This window comes from Saccopteryx leptura, chromosome 3 (genome assembly GCF_036850995.1).
Source record: "Saccopteryx leptura isolate mSacLep1 chromosome 3, mSacLep1_pri_phased_curated, whole genome shotgun sequence".
Classification (NCBI taxonomy): domain Eukaryota; kingdom Metazoa; phylum Chordata; class Mammalia; order Chiroptera; family Emballonuridae; genus Saccopteryx; species Saccopteryx leptura.
This window is the reverse complement of record NC_089505.1, coordinates 311,779,142-311,802,681: the sequence shown is the minus strand read 5'-3', so window position 1 is coordinate 311,802,681 and position 23,540 is coordinate 311,779,142.

Here is a 23,540-nt window from a genome sequence, read left to right as displayed (position 1 = left end):
TATGGCAGAAAGGGCAAAGGAGTTTTCTAGGGTGTCTTTTATAAGGGTACTAATTCCATTTATGAGGGCTCCACTCTTATGCTATAGTCACCTCCCAATGACCCAGACTTCAAATACTACTACACTGGGGGCTAGGCTGCAATGTATGAACTTGGGGGTGGACACAAGCATTTAGTCTACAGCACATACTAAATCCCTTGAGGTGGGAGCGCCATTAGAAATTATTTTTCTATTGCATTGTCTGAGATTTGGCATGTAATATGTGCTTTGAGCTGGAAATGGAGGCAGAAATGGAAAAGAGACAGTGGAGAAAACACATGGAAAGATGGAAAGTCATGACCACCAGTGCTGTTTGTTTTTTATTTAAAGTCTTATAGGGTTTTTGTTTCTAGGAGTGTAAAATAATAGCAGGTAACAAATAGAGGGGAAGAAGATGGAGACATAGGGGCTTACACACTATATTTGCAGCGTATACTTAAACACTATGTAATAGGGAACCCATAAAGTTAGCTTTTTAAAAAAAGGAATAAAATAGCCTGACCAGGTGGCAGCACAGTGGATAGAGCATTGACTGGGATGCTGAGGACCCAGGTTTGATGCCCCAAAGTTGCCGGCTTGAACACAGGCTCATCTGGCTTGAGTGCAGGCTCACCATCTTGAGCATGAGATCATAGACATGACTCCATGGTCCCTGGCTGGAGCCCAAGGTTGTGGCTTGAGCAAGGGGTCATTGGCTCAGCTGGAGCTCCCCAGTCAAGGTGCATATGAGAAAGTAATTAATGAACAACTAAGGTGACACAATTATGAGTTGATGCTTCTCATCTCTCTTTCTTCCTGTCTGTCTGTGTGTCTCTCCCACGCACTATAAAAAATAAAATAAAATAAAAAAGGAATAAAATAAAACACACGATATAATATACAGATAATGTATTACAAAATTGTACATCTGAAATCTATACAATTTTTTAAATAAAGACTTTATTCATTTTTAGAGAGGAGAGAGAGAGAGAGAGAGAAGGGGGGAGGAGCAGGAAGCATCAACTTCTTATATGTGCTTTGACCAGGCAAACCCAGGGTTTCAAATCAGCGACCTCAGCATTCCAGGTTAACACGTTATCCACTGTGCCACTACAGATCAGGCAAAATCTATATAATTTTATTACCTAGTGTCACCCCCAATAAATTCAATTATTTTAAAATTTATATTTTTTATTTTTTCAAAAATTTATATTGTTTTATTAAAAGATGGATTAAAGGGGTATACTTAATGCTTATTTGCTTCTGTGGCAGCCCAGTATTTTTGAATACTGCCTTACATTTCAGTAATTTCCCACATTGTAAATTTTACCTTCCAAACTTTTCCTTCAGGAAACTTCAATTCTGGCCCATAGTCTTAGGCTCCCTTGAAACTAGAGTACAGGCATGTGACCCTGATTCCACTGTTCAGGTGCGGTTGTGTGAGACTCGGATTTGGAACTGAGCAATGTGAGGCATTGGCTAAGTGTGGGGGAACTGGTCTCCTGACAAGTATAAAAGCAGACATGTCTGGCTCTTTGGAACCAGCAAAGGCAGAGTCGCTGGTCTTTTGTCTTGATCATCCCCAAGTGCCAGGTCATGGTGGCGTTAGTGCTTTTTACTGGAGCAGCCTGGGTGTATCGGGTATTTTCCTGGATGTGCAGCTTAAGCTGGACCTCTAGCCCTCTGGCGATTCTGTGAGCTCTCTGGTATGTGAGTATTCTGTCACTTGCAACTGAAAACACTGATCAATACAAGATGATATCAGTAAATATACTGCCGTTATTCCAAGGTGAGCTGAACAGCGCTTGCAGCAGGGGCAAAACTTAAAGAGAGGTGCAGGGCACTGATTTGAAAAATGTTAGAAAAATTCATATTGATATCGTAGATTAGATATGACGGAGAGGTTGAGAGAAGGAGGGGGACAAGTCAGAATAAACGTTGAGGAGGAAAGAAAGGAAATTAAAGGACTTAAGGCTGTATGGCTCAGGTTTCCACAAAACCAGGTGAGGTAATTTGCTGTGAGCTGCTGGCAAAGGAATGGGCTTGGAATCAGAGGACCATCGAACGCGTCAACATAGTCACAGTGCTTAGAAGCTGGGAAAAGGGAACTGAGGAAATGAACGACTGGGTGGTCCTGTTTTTTAGGGAGGAAAGTAAATCCCAAAGTGACTGGTAGAGCAAAGGAATATGGAAGAGTCAACCTGCCCAAGCAGGTTGTTCCTATCATTAGAGTTCATGTCTCTAACTCCAGACACTCAAGTAACTATTTGGTAAAAGAATGAATGAATACGATCTTATCAGAGGCAAACAGATAGAAAGCTAGAAAAGTATAGAATTTAAGGTCTTGCATCAAACGTTAGACCTTTGCTTTCTCTCAGTTGCATACATGTAGGACTGTAGATGGCTTCATGTTGTTGCAGCCGCTGAATCAACTTAGATTCTACTGCCCCTGCTGCACTAAATAACCAGGGAGTATTGAAGAATTCCCTGGGCTTGTTTCAGGAGACAATAGCAAAAATGGGATTGACTCAAATGATGGGTTCTATTTACATTTTAAGATCCTTCAGACAATTTTAAGGGGAACTAGAAATCTTTCTAGAAGTCTGAGTTTAGATCTAAAAGTTCTCTAGATCTCTTATCCTCACTTTTGTGTTTTCATTTTATAGTTAAGTATTACCACTTTTTTTCCTACTTTTGATTTGATTGCTTAGCATTTTATGGCCTCTCTTCTCTTCTATGGTCCACACTTCCATTTTTAGTAAAGAAAGGTAAAAGAAAGAGTTAGTGCCTTTTCTACCCATTAAAATAATTATAATTTTACCTTTGCATCGGCATGTTTCTAACCTTTCATAATTTGTGAAAATGTAACTATTATAACAGAAGTGTGTGGCAGCATGTCTGGAAGTCTGTCTGAGATCACAGAATTCCTTTTATGTTTAGGAGATCCCAAAAGACCAATGAAAGTGCTGAATAAATCAAAGGAGAGCTAATGAGGAAAAGTTAAATGGGTTGGGACTATTCATTCTGTATAATAAGGGAGTTTGCTAAAAATAATATTAATTTGTCTCAGACAATATGATCTGTTAAAAAGTAAAACCATAACGTCTTGTAAAAATATCCTTCTCTATGGCTCTTAAAGAGACATACCATATTTCCCCATATATAAGATGCACTCTTTTCGAAAAATGTGGGGTCTAAAAACTGGTTGCATCTTATACAGTGGTTGTAGAAGTGTGGCATTTCAAATGCCATAATGGAACTGAAGGACGAGGCAATATATGAAGACAGTGATACGTCATAAGACACAGAAGAAGACAAGCTATTGGATGGGAGTTTTGACAGTGATGGGAGCTGTATGAATTTTATGATGAATAAAACTTGAGTTCAGTAACTTCATGTAATACATTTTTTTTTTCAAATTTCAGGCCCCAAAATTAAGGTGCGTCTTATCCATGGGGAAATACGGTATGTAAGCTGAGTGGAGGGAAGTTCTCTCAGAGGTACCTGATTTTAGGGCTATCTCAGGAAAGGGAAACCATGCGGAAATTTGAACAAGGAAAGTTTAACGCAAAGAATTATTAATTATAATGGAATTGGAGTTACAAAGCATTGACTAGTAAGAAATGAGAGAACTTTGAAGAATCCAGGAATAGCAGGTATAAAGAGCAGCCATGAGCTCTAGGGCCAAGGTGGGTACCCAGGGAGGAGGCTCTATCCCTGACCCCAGGCGAAGACTCAGTCCTTGATGGAGAAGGCCTGACTGGGGTTCAGTGGTTGGCAGAGAAGTCACTGTGGTGTCGCTCTGTAAAATTACTGGAAACAGATCCTCAGAACTTGCTGGAAACTCACCCTCTAGGATCCCAGGGAACTGTTGATAGGAGAGTGCCTCCAGCTAGGCGCTACAGAAACTCCTGGAGAGGGGCTACCGAGGGGAGCTGCTGGGTGCTGGGACCACGGGTGCTGGCCCCTGGACAAGCTGTGAATGCTGCAGATTCTGGGCCCTGACAGCACTACAGGCACGGCAAGTGCTGGAGAGTCACCTGATCTTTAAGAAGCCTGCCCTAAAAGCACATCTGAACCAGGAAAGAAAACCCCTTCCTCCTGCAATGTCTCTCCAGTGCCCTCTACTGGTGAAGCTTAATATCATGCCACCTGGCAAATTAAAACTACAGGATCCAGATCAATTTTTTGCTCAGCAGGCAATCAAGAGTGATTTTGCAGATAAGGCAAGGAATAAATTTGAAACTGGGGATGTTTTTGAAATAGTGACAGGCAAGTTGTCTGGTGGGCTAAAGAAAGACTTCTGGTTGTAGCTGCGTGATCTCAGAATGCAGCGAGGAGGTTGGGCTATACAACCTAGATCCCATCCAGTTCCCAAGTCGGTCTCTGTTCTGTCAGTGATTCTCTGTGCAACTCATGTTGCCTTTGCAATAGCTTACTGGCCTCTTGGACTAGATATTTTCTTTTTGTACTTTTGAGAGGTGTTGAGAAAGTCATTTAATTCTCATTATTGTTGCCAATCTGAGAAAAAAATATTCTTATTGTAGATTAATTTAGATTTAGTGATTAAACTAGTTTTCTCTCCCTCCCTCCCTTCCTCTCTCCCTCCCTTCCTCCCTCCCTCCCTTCCTGCCTCCCTCCCTCCCTTCCTTCCTTTTTCTTTCTTTCATTTCATTTTTCTTCTTTCCAAGTGAGAGGAGGGGAGATAGAGGGACAGACTCTGACATGCACCCCAACCAGGATCCTCCTGGCAACCCCTGTTTGGAGCTAATGCTCTGCCCACCTGGGGCCTTGTTTGCAATTGAGCTATTTTCAGTACCTGAGGTGGAGGCTCCACTGAGCTATCCTCAGTGCCCGAGCTGATGAGCTCAAACCAATCAAGCCATGCTTGGGGGAGGAGGAGGAGAAGGAGGAGGAGGAGGAGGAGGAGGAGGAGGAGGAGGAGGAGGAGAGAGAGAGAGAGAGAGAGAGAGAGAGAGAGGGAAAGGGGAGGGGGAGGGGTGGAGAAGTAGATGGTTGTCTTTCCTGTGTGCCCTGACCAGGAATCAAACCCGACACATTCATACTCTGGGCCAATGCTCTACCACTGAGCCAACTGGCCAGGGCCTAAACTGCTTCTGAATCTTTCCCTGGCACCCAGTGTATAATAAAAAAGGTCTGCCTTTGCTTTGTCTAGCTGGGTTTATGGTTATTTGGGGGGGATCATGCCAACTTTTGGAACTTGGGCACTTACATTAAAAAATATTGTTTACATATTAAGCAACAACTGAAGTAGGAAATATATCTTTCTCCTCAAACTCATTTTTGCCAAAAACTTTTCATTTTCTTCATTAGTAAAAAAGTAATGGGCCTTGTAATTTCCCTCAAAAAGTCTTGTCAATACTTTTCGGTCCAAGTCCCAGAAATTGAGAATAAGGATGCTAGGGTAAAAATCCTATTGCAAGGCAGATGGTTTTTAATTTTTTGCTTTCTACAGAATTGGAGACAGTAGCTTTTAGTTAATGGATCATTAAGAAAAAGACTTCAAATAATATATCACTTCATGATATTTTTTGGAGAATAATTTAGAAGGAGTTTAAAGAATTCATTTACATTGCTATAACAAAACTCCTTCCATTATCATTTATTTATGTGGACAGAGTTTCTCAGCACTTGGCTATTTGAAAGTAAAAAATAGAAATATAGTTTTTGTTGAACGCATCTCATCTTAGTGGTGAGTAATAGTCACCCACAAACACATGGACCAATTAAAAAAAGCAGCCTCATGTATCTCCATAAATGTTTTTCTAGTGAGAAGATACTGTGGTAGGCAGAATTCTTAAGATATGCCCCCAAGATTCCTGACCCCTGATTTATTATTCAAGCACTAACTTAAGCACTACTGGGAAGGTATTTTGCAGGATTAAATTTACTAATCAGTTGGCCTTAAAATAGGAGAAGTTATTCTGGATTATCTGGTGGACCCAATGCAATCACATGAAAGCTTAGAGGCAGGTAGAAGCACCAGAAAGATGCAGCAGAGAAAGAGGCAGGAGACGTGGGGCGGGGCATGAAACGCTGCACAGCTGCTGATTCTGAGACGCAGGGGAATCACCTCCAAGGACCAGAGAGAAGCCTCGCAGAGCTAAGGGTGGTTCCCAGCCGACAGCCAGCAAGGAAGTAGGGGCTCAGCTCCGTATGCCCCAGGGAATGTACAGAATTTCTTTAAATTACACAACAACTGTGGAGGCAGTTCTCACTGCTTCCCTGGCCCAGGTTAGGAAGCTAAACTCAGGGATGGTAAATGACTTGCCTCAGCTGGTTAAGTTACGTGGGTGGGCCAACATTCAGAGCAGCGGAAACCTGACTCCAGAACTCCTTTAGGGGGCTGCTAGATTTTGGAATCAAATGGATCATCAGTTTGTACTGTAGTCCTGCTCCACATTCGTGATGGGGCTGGCGGGGGGGGGGGGGGAGTTACTCAGCCTCTTCTATAAAAAGAGGATAATACCTATTAACAGCATTCTTGTGGAAAATAGCAAAAACATTGAAAAGAAACTGCCGAGTCCTTAATAAATAAAGCCCAGCTCCACCCAGCCTTAAACCAGGGAAAGCTGCCTAGACACATAGGACCCTAGCCTCTTCTGTGTAACTTCAACTCTTGTCTCCAGGAGCCCCTGGCCTTGGGAACTCCTTGCAGGCCTCCAGCAGGGGGCACCACTCTCCAGGTGTTACCTTAAGTCACGCGCATACACAACTGTCCCTTTAATACCCCATAATACAGTTAGGCTGAAAAACTTTACTAAAGGCTGGGAAACAATGAAAATAAAATCAACATGAAGAATCACATAAATCTAGATCATTTAGGCTGAGAAATATGCATTACTTAAAGTTACACAGATGTGGTCCAGGACAACTAACTAGTGTGCGATTTTGGCGGGCTTGTGAGGTTTGAGCTCCTCATCTGTAGACTTAGAAACAATGATGTCTATTTGGTAGAACTACTGTGAGAATTCAATTTGTTCATTTAATGTGCATTTATTGAGCCCCAAGCGAGCCACTCAATGATAACTAATATTTAAAGAGTTTGGCTAAGTGGCACACAGTCTTCAAAGTGCTAGTTACATTAGCTCACTTAGTCCTCACACGGAAGGGGGTGCTATCTGTATTCCCATTTTACACATGGCAGGGATAAGGCCCAAAGATGTTCAGGTCACATGACTGGTGTTGGATACATCTAGGACTGGAACCGAGGCAGCCTGGTTCTGGAGAGCAGAGAGTCTGTCACCACGGAGCACACAGTTTAGGGTAGTACACGTGCAAGAAACAATGTACATAATTCAAAGGAGCATAAATGCTGTGAAGGAAATGGACCAGGTGTCTGGCAGAGACCTGCGGGGAAGGGCTGTTAGAGATCCTTCAGAGGGTGGTCAGGGACGTTTTCTTTGAGGGAAGTGGCATTTTAGTTTGGAGTAAATGAGGTCGTGTGTTTGTTAAAGGGAAGTCTGGACACCCTGCCAATAAATGTTTCCCTTCATCTCTTTTATATATTGAAATAAAGTTTCTCAAAGATTTTCTTGACCCTGTATGACCTCTCACTGCTCTTGGCCACCCCCAGAGGCAGACCCCACAGAGTGGACACAGCCTTCATTAAGCAGGGGACCTTGCCTTCCTTATTCAGATAAAAACTATGGAAAGTAACAAGGACTCCCATGCTTCAACAACTGGCACAGAGATGCTTAAACATACCTTTGTTTGCACACAAACTCTTTTATTAGATAATTGAGAAGACCTAGCTGTTTACAGGTGTTGTCATTTTCGTGCCTTTAACAATTTGTTCAATTTCCAAAGCATCAACTTAGTTCTGCTGTTCACAATGGCTCTGAAAGGTGTTAAGACTTTTGGCAATTCATCGCAGGTTCGCAGCATCTTCGCCTATGCTTTTTATTTCGAAATAATAGCTGATTTCTTTGGCAAACCCATCATTTCTTATTTAATGGGTAGAACTTCAGTAATTGAACTAGCTTTTTGAAAGCTACAGTGGCAGCTAAGGAAATCATAATAGAGGACTAAAATAAGATAAATGGTGGGAAAAGACACATTACCTCTTTTTTACACATCTGGTTGTTATTATTGTTAATAATAGTAAAATTCAAGAAATTGATATAACTGTCTTTTTTTTTTATCATTGTTTAAAATATCCTTGGGAATGTCAAATAAAATAGCAGTCGCAGCACCGCAATGTGAATTATAGTACTGTAAAAAAATTGGCAATGGTGGGTTCTGCCTGACAGTTGCTGCCTGCTATTTTGAAAGCAAAATACTCACATATTTTTAGGGCATTTTATGAAAAAGAATAAAAAAAGGGAGCTCATACTTTTAGGTGAGCTTCACCCTTTGTCCTCTTCTTCTTCTTCTTCTTCTTTTTTTTTTTTTTTTGTATTTTTTCTGAAGCTAGAAACCGGGAGTGACAGTCAGACAGACTCCCGCATGCACCCGACCGGGATCCACCCGGCACGCCCACCAGGGGGCGACGCTCTGCCCACCAGGGGGCGATGCTCTGCCCCTCCGGGGCGTCGCTCTGTTGCGACCAGAGCCACTCCAGCGCCTGGGGCAGAGGCCACAGAGAAAACCCCAGCGTCCGGGCCATCTTTGCTCCAATGGAGCCTCGCTGCGGGAGAGGAAGAGAGAGACAGAGAGGAAGGAGAGGGGGAGGGGTGGAGAAGGAGATGGGCTCTTCTCCTGTGTGCCCTGGCTGGGAATCGAACCCGGGACTTCTGCGCGCCAGGCCGACGCTCTACCACTGAGCCAACCGGCCAGGGCCTGTCCTCTTCTTTTGACGGCGATCTATTGATATGTAGGGAATGGTGACTATGGTGTGGCAGGCTGACTGCCTCCTAGTGGTCATGTCCTGTGTCTCCTGAATGTAGGCTGGACTCAGTGACTCAATTCTAACAAACAGGATGGGCAGGAATCACGGGACACCACTTCTGAGATTAGGCTATCAAAGAGCATGACTTCCATCTTGGGTGATCCATCTTGCTTTGTCTTAGATGTCTCACCTGGGGAACCGGCTGCCATGTGTGAGCAGCCGTGTGGAGAGCCCCACAAAAGAAGGGACGGAGGCTTGCTGACAACCACACGAACAAAGTGGGATGCAGAACTCCTCACATTCTCCCCACCCAGCTGGGCTTCCTGATAAGACCACAGCCCTGGCTGATAGCTTGATTTCTCCCTGGGAGCCAGAGACACATAGCTCAGTGGCACTCAGATTTCTGACTCACAGAAACTGTGAGATAATAATGTTTGTTCATTTAAACTATGAAATTTGGGGGGTTACTTGTTGTGCAGCAAAGGTAACTTATATATATGGCAGTACAAAGGGAATGACACATTCTGGAGAAGGCCCTCAGTCTCTAACCCAGAGTTAGAGTGACATCATCTCTAGGCACCCCACTGTCGCTTGGTGCTGAGATCACATGCCGGGGTTTATCTGACCTTGTGGCTCGAGTGTTGTTCATTTGGCATCCTACTTGCTCAGGCCTTTAGTAGCGAGGCCTTTAGTAGTGAGGAGCTTCCAAGGATGGCACCACCCCAGACATTGCCTAGGCTTTGTCAGGCCCTGAGTCCTTCCTGATGTCCTTGGGAGGTTTGGGGCTTTGGACACGCTTCCCTAGAGCTGCCTGGGCCTTGGGGCCCTGTGGCAGCTGCCGCTTCCTCTCCAGGGCTCTGCATCTGATGAGCACCCACAGCAGGTTCCATATCTCTGTAGCTTCCCCTTGCACACGAATGTTTCTACGCCCTCCCCAGCTGGGATGGTCCATGTGAATTCCCTTCAAAGCCTAAACCACAAAAGCTGGTAACTGGGCAGGAAGGCTATCAGGAAGCGCAAACTGACATGCGCTCTGGGCCGGTGAGGAGGCTTAGCAGAGGTGAAGGGCGGGAGGGAATGTCGTGTGAAGTGCAGTGCACGCTCCACCTAAGGGCAGGTGCTACTGAGTGCTGCTCTTCTCATTAGGAAATAAATGCCCAGTGTTGCCCAAACTTCTCATTGGTCAAGAGAAGCTGAAAATTTGGATTAAAAAAACGAAAATATTTCTATTTTAAAATATCGTCAACAAGACTATACTTTCAGGGATCATTTCTATAGTTTGTTAAAATATCATCAACTGATATTTAAAATGAAATCACACTATGTGTTTTACATTTCAAAGCCAGACTTGTACACTGGTTTGGTATCTCTGGCTAAAACTTAGCAATACAGTTCCTGGTGGAGAAAGAAGGGGAAACCCTTTTAATTTTGTTCCATGGAGTATAAAGTCAGGTCAGAAAACAAATAAGACAGCCAATACTTTCTCAATAAATCATCCTCTTACATCAATTATATGTCACAGAGATTAAGTGATACGTTGAATACTGATAATATACACTGCACAGTATCCAGCACCTGTTAAGTGATTAAACAATGTATATCTTTTAGCTTCTCTACTTAAGACCATTTCTTTTCAATTCTGCTTACCTATTTCTGCCCTAGCACCAAACTTTTTATTATCATGACTTTATAAGGTATTTGTTAGGACACATTGTAGAAATGGCACAGGATCTTATTGAAGCAGCATTTAAATTTACTCACATACATGCACATGTTTAAACAAATGCAATCAGCGGCATCCAGCTTTCTCACTGGGAAGGGATCTTAGAGTTGATCTAGCACCTCGTGAACGAGGAAACATAGAAAGAGTAATGGCTTGCATAAAGCTTTCCAGCTACTTGGTGATTGTGTCAGATTGGAAGCGATGTGATTTGACTCCTTGTCCAGGTCTTCTGTCTATGCTGAACTGCTCTAACTCCCTGTATCCTTTTGGTGTGGCTGACAGTTCCATCCTGCAAACCGCTCCTCACGATGAAGGCACTGGGCACAGAGGATCCTGCATGCACGCCACCTGGGTAGGGCAATCTGCTAACACGTTAGCTCATATTAGATTCCTCAAGTGACACTGGGGTGGGGAGTGGGTGTCAGGCCCCAATGGCCTATGTCAGGGTGCTGGCAGATGTACTAGTGGAAGGACATGAAGACAAACTTCCCTAACTTCTTGACTTTTCCTCTGATCTGCTTTGTCACAATAGAGAAAGCGGGTCTACAAGAATAAAATGCTGGATGTCAGAGACAGCTTGCTGGGAGCTTAACCTAAGGCAGCAGTATGGACATAGCTAAACATCAATAGTAAGTGCTGGCTGTGTTTCTATTTAAATAGATCAAAGCTAATTGAAACTGGATTTTAAACGTTTTTGCCTCCCCTTCCACCAAGTCAAGTGAAATTCGAAGTATTTGTACAGTGCAGGCTTCCAGTTGGAGCTTACCTTTCTTCATCGGAGAACATTGGGAACTGGCTACAGCTGGGACTCATGCTAATATAACTGATTAGGTCTTTATACGGAGGAGTTGGGTTATTGTAAACCCTGTCCAGAGTATTTAGTTTACTTTCACTGGGTACTTCTGGGGGAAAATGTATATGTATCTTATAATAATAATATTGTATCGTCATTATCATCAAACTTTTAAGTTTTAATTTTGTGTGCTAATTGGTTGGGGTTTGTAAAAGCTTAATTCCAACCTATTTGGATTTCTCCTCTTCCCTCTGGTTCTACCATATTTCTGGGGACTTATATACCAAAGAACTGGAAGGAGAAGAGAAACGTCTGGTCCTCAGCTATCCTCTGCCACATTTGTGTCTACTGAGGCATCTGTTAACCTACCCGGCCCTGGCCAATAGCCCATGAAAGTCACTTCGTTACTTCCCAGAAGGTCTGATCAGGTTCTGATTGTTGTTTCTATTCCTTTAGCATCACTCTTGAGGTCATAGAATCATCAGTTTCTGGGCCACCCCAGTGCTCAGGCTGATAGGGGGACTGGCCCCCCTAGACCCTACCAAAACCTGTGGGTTCAAACATCTCCTTCCCTGGAGCCACACTGGAAAGTGGTGTACAGTCCTGGCTGGGATGCCCCCCCCCCCTCTTTGACCTTCCTTGGGGAACGAGGAAGTGACAGTGAGAGGCCAGCATGTTGCCTCCGGGGCTTCTCAAGTCAACCTTAGACAACTGGGGACAAAGGGCTCCTTTGCCCTGGATAACATTAACCTTTTTAGGGGGCCAGGATACAAAGGGAAAAATGTGGTAAGATTATATTTTTGGAATATTACTTACTGTCCTTACTTCTCCAACTATTAAGCTAGATCATTTCAAATTTGTTGTCTTAGGGGTATCAAAAGAAAGTCAGGAGGAACCTGAGGAAAAAGAAAAGGAAATCAGTTATTAGTTTTTGAGAGTCAAGAGTTAAACCTGTCCTGTCCAATGTGTTAGCCCTTATCCGTAGCCATGTAGCTGTTTAAATTTTAATTAATTAAAATTAAATAAAATTAAAAAGTCAGTTTCTCATTTGCACATTCTGGCCAGCTCAGAAATACAGAGTATTTCTACCATGGCTAAAATTGGACAGCTCTGAGCCGGGCCATAACTCATTGTAAGTAAAAGCAAAGCTTTAGCTTCTGGGACTTGAATAGACTTTCCTGGCTGCAGGGAGGGACAGGGACTGAGGAGGCATTGGAAAGGGAGAAGGATGGTGGGTCATGTCACAGGGTTCAGCTCACATCTATAGGTACTCAGTGTTCTCTGCAGAATGCTGTCCACTGCTGGCATCTGGGAGTTTGTGGGAGCTGAGTCAATGTCCAAAGACCATCTGGTCTCCATTCAGGGTTTCAGCACATAGCCTACCCCGAGGAGTGTGTCAGCTGTTTTTCCCTGTGGCATGAGTCATAGGAGGATTCTTGCTCGTGTCTAACTGGCAGGCACTGACAAAATTAATTTGAAGTGTGGTGCTGTGAATACTACAGACGATACAAAGGGTAATCATGTAAATTAAGAGGGTGGAATTTGCTTAGAGCTGTTTTGTCAAAAAGGACTGAACAAAGCCATGGTCACCTCTGGAAGATTCAGTAAGGTCAGCATTAAGAATCCTCCTTCAGAAGTTTACAGAGGGTCTCTCTTAGTGGCTTAGCCATTACCATATCTGAGGAATGAAAAGTAAAGATGCTGAGTGGTGGGTGGTGTGATGAGGGGGGTGTCATTCTGAAGCTCTGTCTCAGTCAATTCTCCTGAGTTCGAAAGCTCCTAGAATGCAATGTGGAGATCAGCACTGATCCCGAGTTATCCCTGGAGACTTCTGCTCTCCCTAACCCACATTTACTGGTCTACTTCCTCCCCTCTTCCATTAGATCACAAGATAATCCTTGTATTAAAATGTATCTTCACACTCCCTCATGAATAAACTTTAATACATGTTAAATTTTAATCTCCATGAAGCCAGGGACTGCTCCTTGTCCTGCTGCCATGTAGCTCAGAGCCATACATTGTGTCTAGTGGAAGGGAGGACAGATGCAGAAAGGATGTAGATGGGAAAGAGTGAATTACCAGCCTGGGCCAGGTCACCAAGGACAAGACAAGCAAACAAACAAGCAATAAAGTAAGAACCATTTGCAAATGGATGAGAAGACTGAATGTGATAGTTTTGAATGATTTCATATTGAAATTATTTGGCCTGGGTTTCTCATTCACCTTTGTTAGGACTGACCTCAAATTGCTTTTTGAGATGAATCTAACCTTTGACTATGGTCCTCCTTTGCATGATATCATTTTGAAAGTAGTGTGGGGTTTTTTTTTGTTTGTTTTTTTTTTTTTTTAGAAACTTGTCTCCTTTAAGTTTGAACTTTGACCCAAGGATGTCACTGTGACTATTATAGAGCACAGGTCTGGGCATTTACCAGCAACATGTAATGTAATTTCTACATTCAAACTTTTTGCAGAGCCACGTGGGTCGAAATTTCATTAGAGGAAATGAATATTTCTAGAGACTATCTGAAAGCTATGAACTATCCAGTTCTCTTCAGTGTTTAGACTGAAAATCTCTCCTAAACATTTAATTATCATCATTTTAGTTGCAAGCAACAGAAAACCACCCTGGCTAACAAAAAGCAGGGTTTATTTGAATAATACGGAGTGAGTTCATACAATTAATAAAGCACCTGAAAAAAACAAGCTTCAGGAAAGTCAGGAACCAGGGGAGGTCCTGGGACCTCAGCAGCAAGAGCCTGTAGGGATTTCTCTCTGGGTGTTTTTATATGATGATTCAGTTCCTATACCCTGAAGATTGTATTTCTGTCAAGATTGAAATTCAGGGAGTGTAATTTTTTTGGCATGTTGGAGTCAAGTATCTCTATCTTTGGATCAGCCCACCATGGCCAGGGAACAGGGAGCGGTGTAAGTAGACGGGCAATGCCAATAGGGAATGCAGTCCACCGCCTAGCTGGTGCCCAATACCCTGACAGCGATGAGCTGGCTATTTTCTCTTTGCTCTCCCAGATCCATCTTCCATCCTTCCCTTCTTGCTCTGTGTCACAGGGACCCCACCAGGACAGCTGGATCACTTACTTTTATCTTTTGACTTTCTGATTCTTCCTACACCAACAGACAAATAGGGCAAAGAGACAGGATACTTTGTCCCTCCCACCCCACTTTGTTTTTCCTTTAGGTCTGCTTCCTAAGAGCGGCGCTTTTCCCAAACTACTGCTTGCATTGGGCAGCTCCAACTCTGCAGCTCCACTGGCGAAATCACAGCCCTTCAGCTAGAGGAGTTTCAGCAGCTTCCTGATGCTGCTCTATTCTGGGCGCCTCGACACCTCTTCTATGTGTTTGTACCCATGCTCATATCTTTATAGTAGCCTATTTTTTAAATTAAATTAATTTTTTTTCAATTACAGTTGACATTCAGTATTCTTTTATATTAGTTTCAGGTGTATAACATAGTGGTTAGACATCTATATAATTTACAAAGTGATTTCCTGATGGATCTAGTACTTACCTGGTAATATTATTGAATATATTCCTTATGCTATACTTTGCATCTCTGTGACTATTCTGTAACTACCAACCTGTACTTCTTATTCCCGTCACCTCTTCACCCAACCCCCCAATGGCCCTCCCCTCTGGCAACCATCAGTCTGCTTTCTGTTATCTGTGAGTCTGTTTCTGTTTTGCTTGTTCATTTATTTTGTTCTTTTTTTCTTTTAAGATTTTATTTATTCATTTTTAGAGATAGGGGAGAGAGAGAAAGAAAGAGAAGGGAGGAGGAGCAAAAAGCATCAACTCCCATATGTGCTTGACCAGGCAAGCCCAGGGTTTCGATCTGGTGACCTTGGCGTTCCAGGTTGACGCTTTATCCACTGCGCCACCACAGGTCAGGCCCATTTATTTTGTTCTTTAGATTGCACCTATATTTGAAGTTTGCTTCTTTAAACCATCTGAATGAATTCTAGTTTAACCCAGAAACCTGACATAGGCAGCCCAACTAAGCCACATCAAAAGGGAGCTGTGTGCCAGGCTAACACTCTCTTGACCGTGAGGGAATTATAAAGCTTTAGTGAGAGAACATGAACTTCATTAAGGGAAATGTATACAAAACAACTTTATTGAATAAATATGATACTTAACAGCTTTTCTAGCAGTATGCTGTAGGACTGTGTAGGAAACATGTTTTTGCCTAGTCAGACCGTTTAAGAAATCACCTAACTCTAACTCTGACTTCGTGTGGTTTGTTTGGCACTGATTCTACCCCAGCCCCAGGCGGAACAAGGACCTCACCTTGATCACACGATTTGTTCAGAAGTTGGCATGTGATCAGGGCTAGGATGTCCAAAATCAGTCCCAGGACTTCTGCTATATAAACTGGGCAAGAAGTGAAATAGGAATATGGTGGCCACCGGTGCTTCTAAGTGGGGAGGGTCTTCTTGGAAATAAAACCCTCTGGAAGAGAGGTCTGAGATCTGGGAAGTGAGTCCTCACAGTGTTACTTGAGCACCGGAATCGGGCAATGCCTGGAACTGCAGGTTAGCCCCTTGGATTTTTAGTTACACTCATCAGTGTATTCTCTTCTCTGCTTTAGTTTGATCTGGGCCTTCGATCACTTGCAATGGAAAAAATTCTGACCAATTAAAAATATTAATAATTGTTACCTCTTTTCTGAGAGTTCTCAAGAGAAAATGTTTTGGGGTCTTGGATCCAAGAATGGCTTCTTCCCTGCTGAGTAAATGCTTTGTTTGGTGCACACTGTGTCATGTAAGTGATTCAGCTTTGGGCAGAAGGTTCAGAACCAAACCTTGGATTCACTTCCAGGCGGTGGCTAGGGCTTGAGCTCACGTTCCTCTAAGTATACCAACATTATTCATGGCTCTATCTTATTTTTTCTACTTTTATTATTCTTTGGCCATGATTTCATCACCTATTTTTATGTTATTTTATTTCTGTAGACATGTCTATTTTTAATTTCTATTTTAGCAAAGGCAGTATAGAAATAAATAGGCCAAATGAGGAGAAAATTTTGCAAGGTTCTGGCTGCATTTCTATTGTCAACCAAGAACATCTGTTTCTGTTAAGAAGATATGTCCTTGGTGTATTATAAACATCACTGCCTGCCGGTAAGAGATAATGTGTATAATCTTACATTTCTTAGTAGGCTGGTGACTTAATTTCTTTGCCAAAAAATTAATGTTTTGAGGAGAGAGCACAGGGTCTTATTTAGGCACTTATATAATCTCTCCTGACAGCAAAAATGTGAACAGGACATGAATGCATGGGATCAGTATTAGTGGGCCACCACGTAGAGAATTTCAACCTAAAATGACTGATTTTGGCATTTATTCTGTCACAACTTAAAGTGTTTTTATATGTTGTTTCATATAAACTCCGTGGTCGTCTTTCTCTGTAACGTTCCTCTATCACTGCTGAGTCTAGTTCTCATCCTCCTGTTCTTGCTTCTATAAGGTCTACTGAATTGACCGCTGTCACCCAGCTCTGCCTTCTGCAGGGTGCTCTACACATTGTCCCCCAAGCAGCATTCCTGCGCACTCGGACAGGCATGCTATGGCCTGTTCAGATCCCTGCTGTGGCCCTTCAACAGACTGATTTCAGAATCACCTCCAGTGGGCTCCCGTGATCTGTCTGCCCACTTCTGCTATTTGCACAACCAAATCTCCTTCGCTGTCACACCGGCCTCCTCGCTTTGTTCAGGGTAGAATTGTTCATGTTTTTCTCTCACCTCCACTGTCATCTCTAAAGAATCTCCCCTCTTTCTCCATTCATTCACATCCTACAGTTTTCAAGTTTATCTTACTGAAATTCTTTCCAACTGGTATGCTCTACACAATTCTTTCTTGTCTACAAACCTTCCGGGAGGATGTTCTGATTCTAGCATTATATTATGTGCAATGGTATATTCTAGGGGAAGTATTAGGCCTTTCTTTCTTTCTTTCTTTTTTTTTGTATTTTTCTGAAGCTGGAAACGGGGAGAGACAATCAGACAGACTCCCGCATGCGCCCAACCGGGATCCACCCGGCACGCCCACCAGGGGCAACGCTCTGCCCACCAGGGGGCGATGCTCTGCCCCTCCGGGGCGTCGCTCTGCCACGACCAGAGCCACTCTAGTGCCTGGGGCAGAGGCCAAGGAGCCATCCCCAGCGCCCGGGCCATCTTTGCTCCAATGGAGCCTTGGCTGCGGGAGGGGAAGAGAGAGACAGAGAGGAAGGAGGGGGTGGGGGTGGAGAAGCAAATGGGAGCTTCTCCTATGTGCCCTGGCCAGGAATCGAACCCGGGTCCCCCGCACGCCAGGCCGACGCTCTACCGCTGAGCCAACCGGCCAGGGCCTATTTCTTTCTTATTACAAAAATATTTAGCGCAATGTCACATGTGCAGTATGTATTTAATAAAAGTGAGCCTCATGAACTATGAATTAGGAGACCTGAAATTTACTTGCAAGTTTGTTTTTTCTTAGCTATCTGACTTTGGTCTTTTTAAGGCTTTACCTTCTGAATCCTCTAATTTCTTATTTAAAATAGGAAAAAAGGACTCTCTGAAAAAAAAAATCACATGCAGGTAGCCAAAGGAATGTATGTGAGCAAATAAGGCTATTTGAGTAATGATTTAAAGGAAACTTGTGATAGATTAGATGAGTAATCCTCAATACCTGTATTCTACTTATGGGCACACACCTGCATTAAAACTTTCAGGAGGCTCCTGCCTGACCAGTGGTGGTGCAGTGGATAGAGCACAACCTGGAGCACTGAGGTTGCTGGCTAGACCCCAAGGTTGCCAACTCCAGCCCCATGTCGCCGGTTTGATCCCCAGTCAAAGCATATATAAATATAAGAAGCAATCAATGGATGCACAACCAAAGTAGAGAAACGGATTGGTGCTTATCTCTCTTTCTCTCTCTCTTCCTTCCTCTCTCTCTCTCAACAACAACAACAAAAATTTTCAGGCTCCTGAGTTCTGGCCAATGGAATGTGAATGGGTCATGTGTTCTACTACTAGCCTCACTGATAAAATTCTCTTTCACTTTCTTTGCTCTCATTCCTGTGTTTTGCTGGAATAGAAAGAACTTCATGTTCAGTGTGGGTGGGGAGAGGTGGAGGATGCTTCCCTCTTCTTGGGCAAGTGGCTGGGCTATACTTTCTAGAGTTCTGGACAATGGACTGCGGTCAGAGGCAGGTGCCCAAATTCCAGGCCTGGTCTATCAAGTCCTCCCACTCTCTATACTCACTGAATAAATAAAAGCTCCAAGGACCTGGGGGAGGGTGGGGTGACAAGATGAAAGAAGCCAAGATCCCAGGAACATCACAGAACAGAGCACCTTCACCTCTCTCCACTGTGGCGTAGGTCCGGAACTGAGATTTCAGGGTTTTTTAATTTATTTTTTAACAACAGCTAGCATTATTTACCCTGAGAGATACATGTTTCATGGACTAAGTAGTCTCAAGTGACTATGAGGTAGCTGTGAATTTTTCTAGTCCACTTTGTATCTCTTTCTTTCCCTCCCTCCCTCCCCCTCCCTCTCTCCCTCCCCCCTCTCTCCCTATCTCCCTTCCTTCCCCCTCTCTTCCTCTTTCCCTCCCTCCCCCCTCTCTCCTCTCTCCCTCCCTTCCCCCTCCCTCTCTCCCTCCCTTCCTTCCTCTCTCCCTCACTTCCTTCCTTCTTTCTTTCTTTTATTTTTTTTGATTTTTTATTTACTGATTTTTTTTGTGTGTGTGTGTGTGACAGAGACAGAGACAGATAGGGACAAACAGACAGGAAGGGAGAAGATGAGAAGCATCAATTCTTTGTTGCAGTTCCTTAGTCTCCTTAGCTGTTCATTGATTGCTTTCTCATGTGTGCCTTGACTGGGGGGCTACAGTAGAATGAGTGACTCTTTGCTCAAGCCAGCAACCTTGGGGGTCATGCCTATGATACCACACCCAAGGCAGTGACTCCACGCTCAAGCTGGTGAGCCCATGCTCAAGTCTGGTGAGCCCACACTCAAGCCAGCTGAGCCCGCGCTCAAGCTGGCGACCTTGGAGTTTCAAAGTTGAGTCCTCTGCATCCCAGCCCAACTCTCTATCCACTGCACCACCACCTGGTCAGCTTGTTTATTTATTTTATTGACTTTAGAGCAGGGAAGTGAGAGAGCAGGAAAGAGACAGGAACTTCTGTTCCTGTGTGTGTCCTGATAGGGGATTGAACCAACAACCTCTGCACTTTTGGATGATGCTATCCAGCCAGGGCTACTTTGTATCTATGTCAAGTCATATATACTCAGGATCTAAGAATTGCTTTAAAGACTTTATTATGAGAAATTGGGAACTCTATCTTTGTCGACTCAAAGTGAGAAATATTAATGTAAATTATTTTTTTAATATTACATAATTTTACAAATAATAGCACCCAGAAGTGAGATAAGACTCCATATTACTTGTTTTCCTTGGAATATAGTAGTTTGTAAGGGCAAGATATTCACACACACACACACACACACATACACACACACACACACACACTCAGTAGCTGTGGCAAAGCCTCGCGCTCTGGGGAGGACGGTAATAGGCAAACAGACTGCCATTCCTCAGTAGGGAAAGGCACACTTTGGATCACCTTCACAGTAATTTAATTTTGTAAAATCTCCAGCTGGGGCTTGGTTACTATTAAGATACTGGTTTTCAAGTACTGTAACTGTATGACCCTCATTTTGTCCATTAAATACTGAACTTGCAGTACAGTTAGCCAAGATGTTTCACACCTGGTTCTTGGTTCACTAAGCTATGTTTCTAGTGGTTTCCATGGAAACAACAGTAGAAATGTGTGCTCGAGTTTCCAGCTAAGCTCTGAGAGAGCTCCTTCCCCCCTTGTACCCAGAGACTGTCATAAGCATGGAGAAGGCTGCAGGATGCCACAGCCTCGGGCCAGGTCTCCAAAGCTGTAGTTATTCAGCTGATTGAGGAAATCTGATATTTTGGCTAACAGTTATGATAATTAACTGAAAAACTTTTACAGAAACTAAGTTTCTTAAATTGGATATCTTCTTTGGACTCCAGCTAATTGGATCAAATATTAACACTTCAATTTAATTTAGACTCATATAGCTGATGTAGTAGTTGGTGCATGACTTTTATAAATATGAATTTGTGAGACTGTTAAACATTCTTCACTATTTTATTTAGAGAAAAAGAAAACCTGACTATTGTGTGCCTTTGAGAGTATTCAATGGGAAATAGGTTTTCAAGTGTTTTATGATAAATTGAGAATATGTGTAAGTATTTTTATTAAGCTTTGTAACCATGTTTAGATTCTGCTAATAACTTGCAGGAAGAATTAACCAAGCTACCTATCTCGTTGTGTAATGTGCATAGTATATTATGAGAATCAATTTTCAGCATATAGCACTATCAACGTTAAAAATGAGAATGATTGGACCGTGATCCCTCCTAAATCTATTTTTTTAATTAAAAAAATTTTTTTTTTTAAATTTTAGTGAGGAGGAAGGGAGGCAGAGAGACAGACTTCTGCATGCACCTGGACCTGGAGCCACATGGCAAGCCCATTAGGGGGCGATGCTCTGCTCATATGGGGCCTTGCTCTATTGCTCAGGAACTAAGCAATTTTTTTTTTTTTTTTTTTTTTTTTTTTAGTGACTGAGGCAGAGGCCATGGCACCATCCTCAGCACTAGAGGCAAATTTTATTTATTTATTTATTTATTTATTTATTTATTTATTTAGCATTCCCACTGTAATTGTTTTATTGATGAGGTTTCATTTTGAGTCAGGCATTGTATTGGTACTTGGGATTAAAGGCAACCAAGATGCTCTTCTTTCCCCCAAGGCAGTCTCCCTAAAAGGACCGCACTATATATTGATCACAACTCACTTTCCAGCTGGGTGACTTCTTTTTTTTTTTTCTTTAAAAAATTTTTTTTAAATTAATTTTTATTAATTTTAATGGAGTGACATCAATAAATCAGGGTACATATATTCAAAGAAAACATGTCCAGGTTATCTTGTCATTCAATTATGTTGCATACCCATCACCCAAAGTCAGATTGTACTCTGTCAGCTTCTATCTAGTTTTCTTTGTGCCCCTCCCCCTCTCCTTCCCCCTCTCCCTCCTTCCCTCCCCCCCCCCCATAACCACCACACTCTTGTCCATGTCTCTTAGTCTCGTTTTTATGTCCCACCAATGTGTGGAGTCCTGCAGTTCTTGTTTTTTTCTGATTTACTTATTTCACTCCTTATAATGTTTTCAAGATCCCACCATTTTGTTGTAAGTGATCCGATGTCATCATTTCTTAACTAGAGGCAAATTTGATGGGACCAATCCAGCTATGGCTGTGGGAAGAGAAGAGAGGGGGAGTAGAAGCGTTGGAGAAGCAGATGGGCACTTTTCCTGTGTGCCCTGACTGGGAATTAAACCTTGGACGTCCACACACTGGACCAATGCTCTACCACTGAGATAACCTGCCAGAGCCCCTTCTATATATTGAATATTTAAAATGATTATTTTAATTTAATTTTAAAAATAATTATTTGACAATATTATCTTTACCATAAAAATGGAGCTCTGGACAATTATTCTGGTTATTTGACTGTTCCACTGATTTAGGCATGAGTAAAAACAAAACAAAACAAAAAACAAAAAGCAATTAATGAATTATAAAAAAGTAACTGTGACTATATATAGATAAATATGACTAGTGCGAAAAAGACCTTAAAGATTTATCAATGTAATTGTAGGAAAACACCTATTCTGATGTACTGTGTAAAATCTGTGGCTATGAATGAGAACTGGGAAGTATGTAGTCTCCAGTCAGAAAGGAGTAAACATGTATGTTAATTAAAGTTGGGGAAATTACCAAGGGCAGAATCTGATCACATTATCATCTTTACAAACAGGAAATAAGATATTTTGAATAGATTTAAGGTTTATTATAGAATGTAAAAATTCAGATGAGGAACACAGTAAAGTTCATTGATATTTTCCATGCCATTCAATTATCTTACTTTTCATGTGATGCCAGTTTGCTTTTTTTATTCCCGTGTTAGCAATCACTTTTTAGATTCAAGTCACAGTGTTCAGGATATTACAGCTTTTGATATTTGAATTTAATATCCGTATAGGACAACTGCTGAATCCATTAGTTAGCCATCTGGTTGAGGGTAGCTTGCCTGCTATTTCTTTAGGCTTTCAAATTCTTGCAATGTTTGGCACTTATGATCATTTGCATTTTAAATGTGTGCGTGCATGTTCACGTATATCCTGACATCTTGCCGTAATATTTCACTCTTTTAGAACTGAATGAAATGAAAGAATGACTTCCAAGAAGAGTTAGTAGTTGGAATGCCAAAGTGATCTCCTTACACAGTTTTGTCCCCAAGTGTATCAGTTTCTTATGGTTGCTGTAACAAATAGCCACAAACTTGGTGGCAATTTTTGTAGGCCAGACACCTTTGGAGGTCAGAAGTTTCAAGGCAGTTTCATTGGACTTGCAGGTGTTAGCAGGGCCATGCTCCCTCTGGGGGCTCTAGAAGGGACCCTTTCCCTATCTTTTCTAGTTGCATTCTTTGCATTACTTGACTGGTGTTTCCTTCAACCTTTTTCCAAAGCCAGCATCTTGCTTCAGTGTTCTTATTGCCCTCTATCTCACTATAGTTAAATCTGCTTTTACTGTTAAAGACCCTTGTAGCTATATTTAGGACCCTCCCAGATAATCCAGAATACTCTCTCCATCTCAAGATTAATTTAATTATATCTGCATATAGGATTATATTTTGCCATATAGGATAACATTCACAGGTTCCGAGATTAGAACCTGGATATATCGGTGGGGGCATTGTTCATCTGTTCAGGAAAGGGTTAACCAGCAGGCCTGTGTTGCCCAAATCCTGTCAACCCAACATCCTCAAGTCCTCAGGAGTCCTTAGCCTGGCCTCTGAGAGATGACCCCTGAGTGTTTGGAGCATCCGATTCCATAATTTTTTTTTGTATACCTGAGGTCTTAGGTCCTGTGAGCTAGTTCATGCTAGCAATAGGATTTACAGTGAACACCTTTTCTGTGTGCCTGCAGCGTTGAGCCACATTCTGAGTTTGAGCTCTTGGAAGATGGGGGCTGGAGACTGAGAGCAAAGGTCAGCC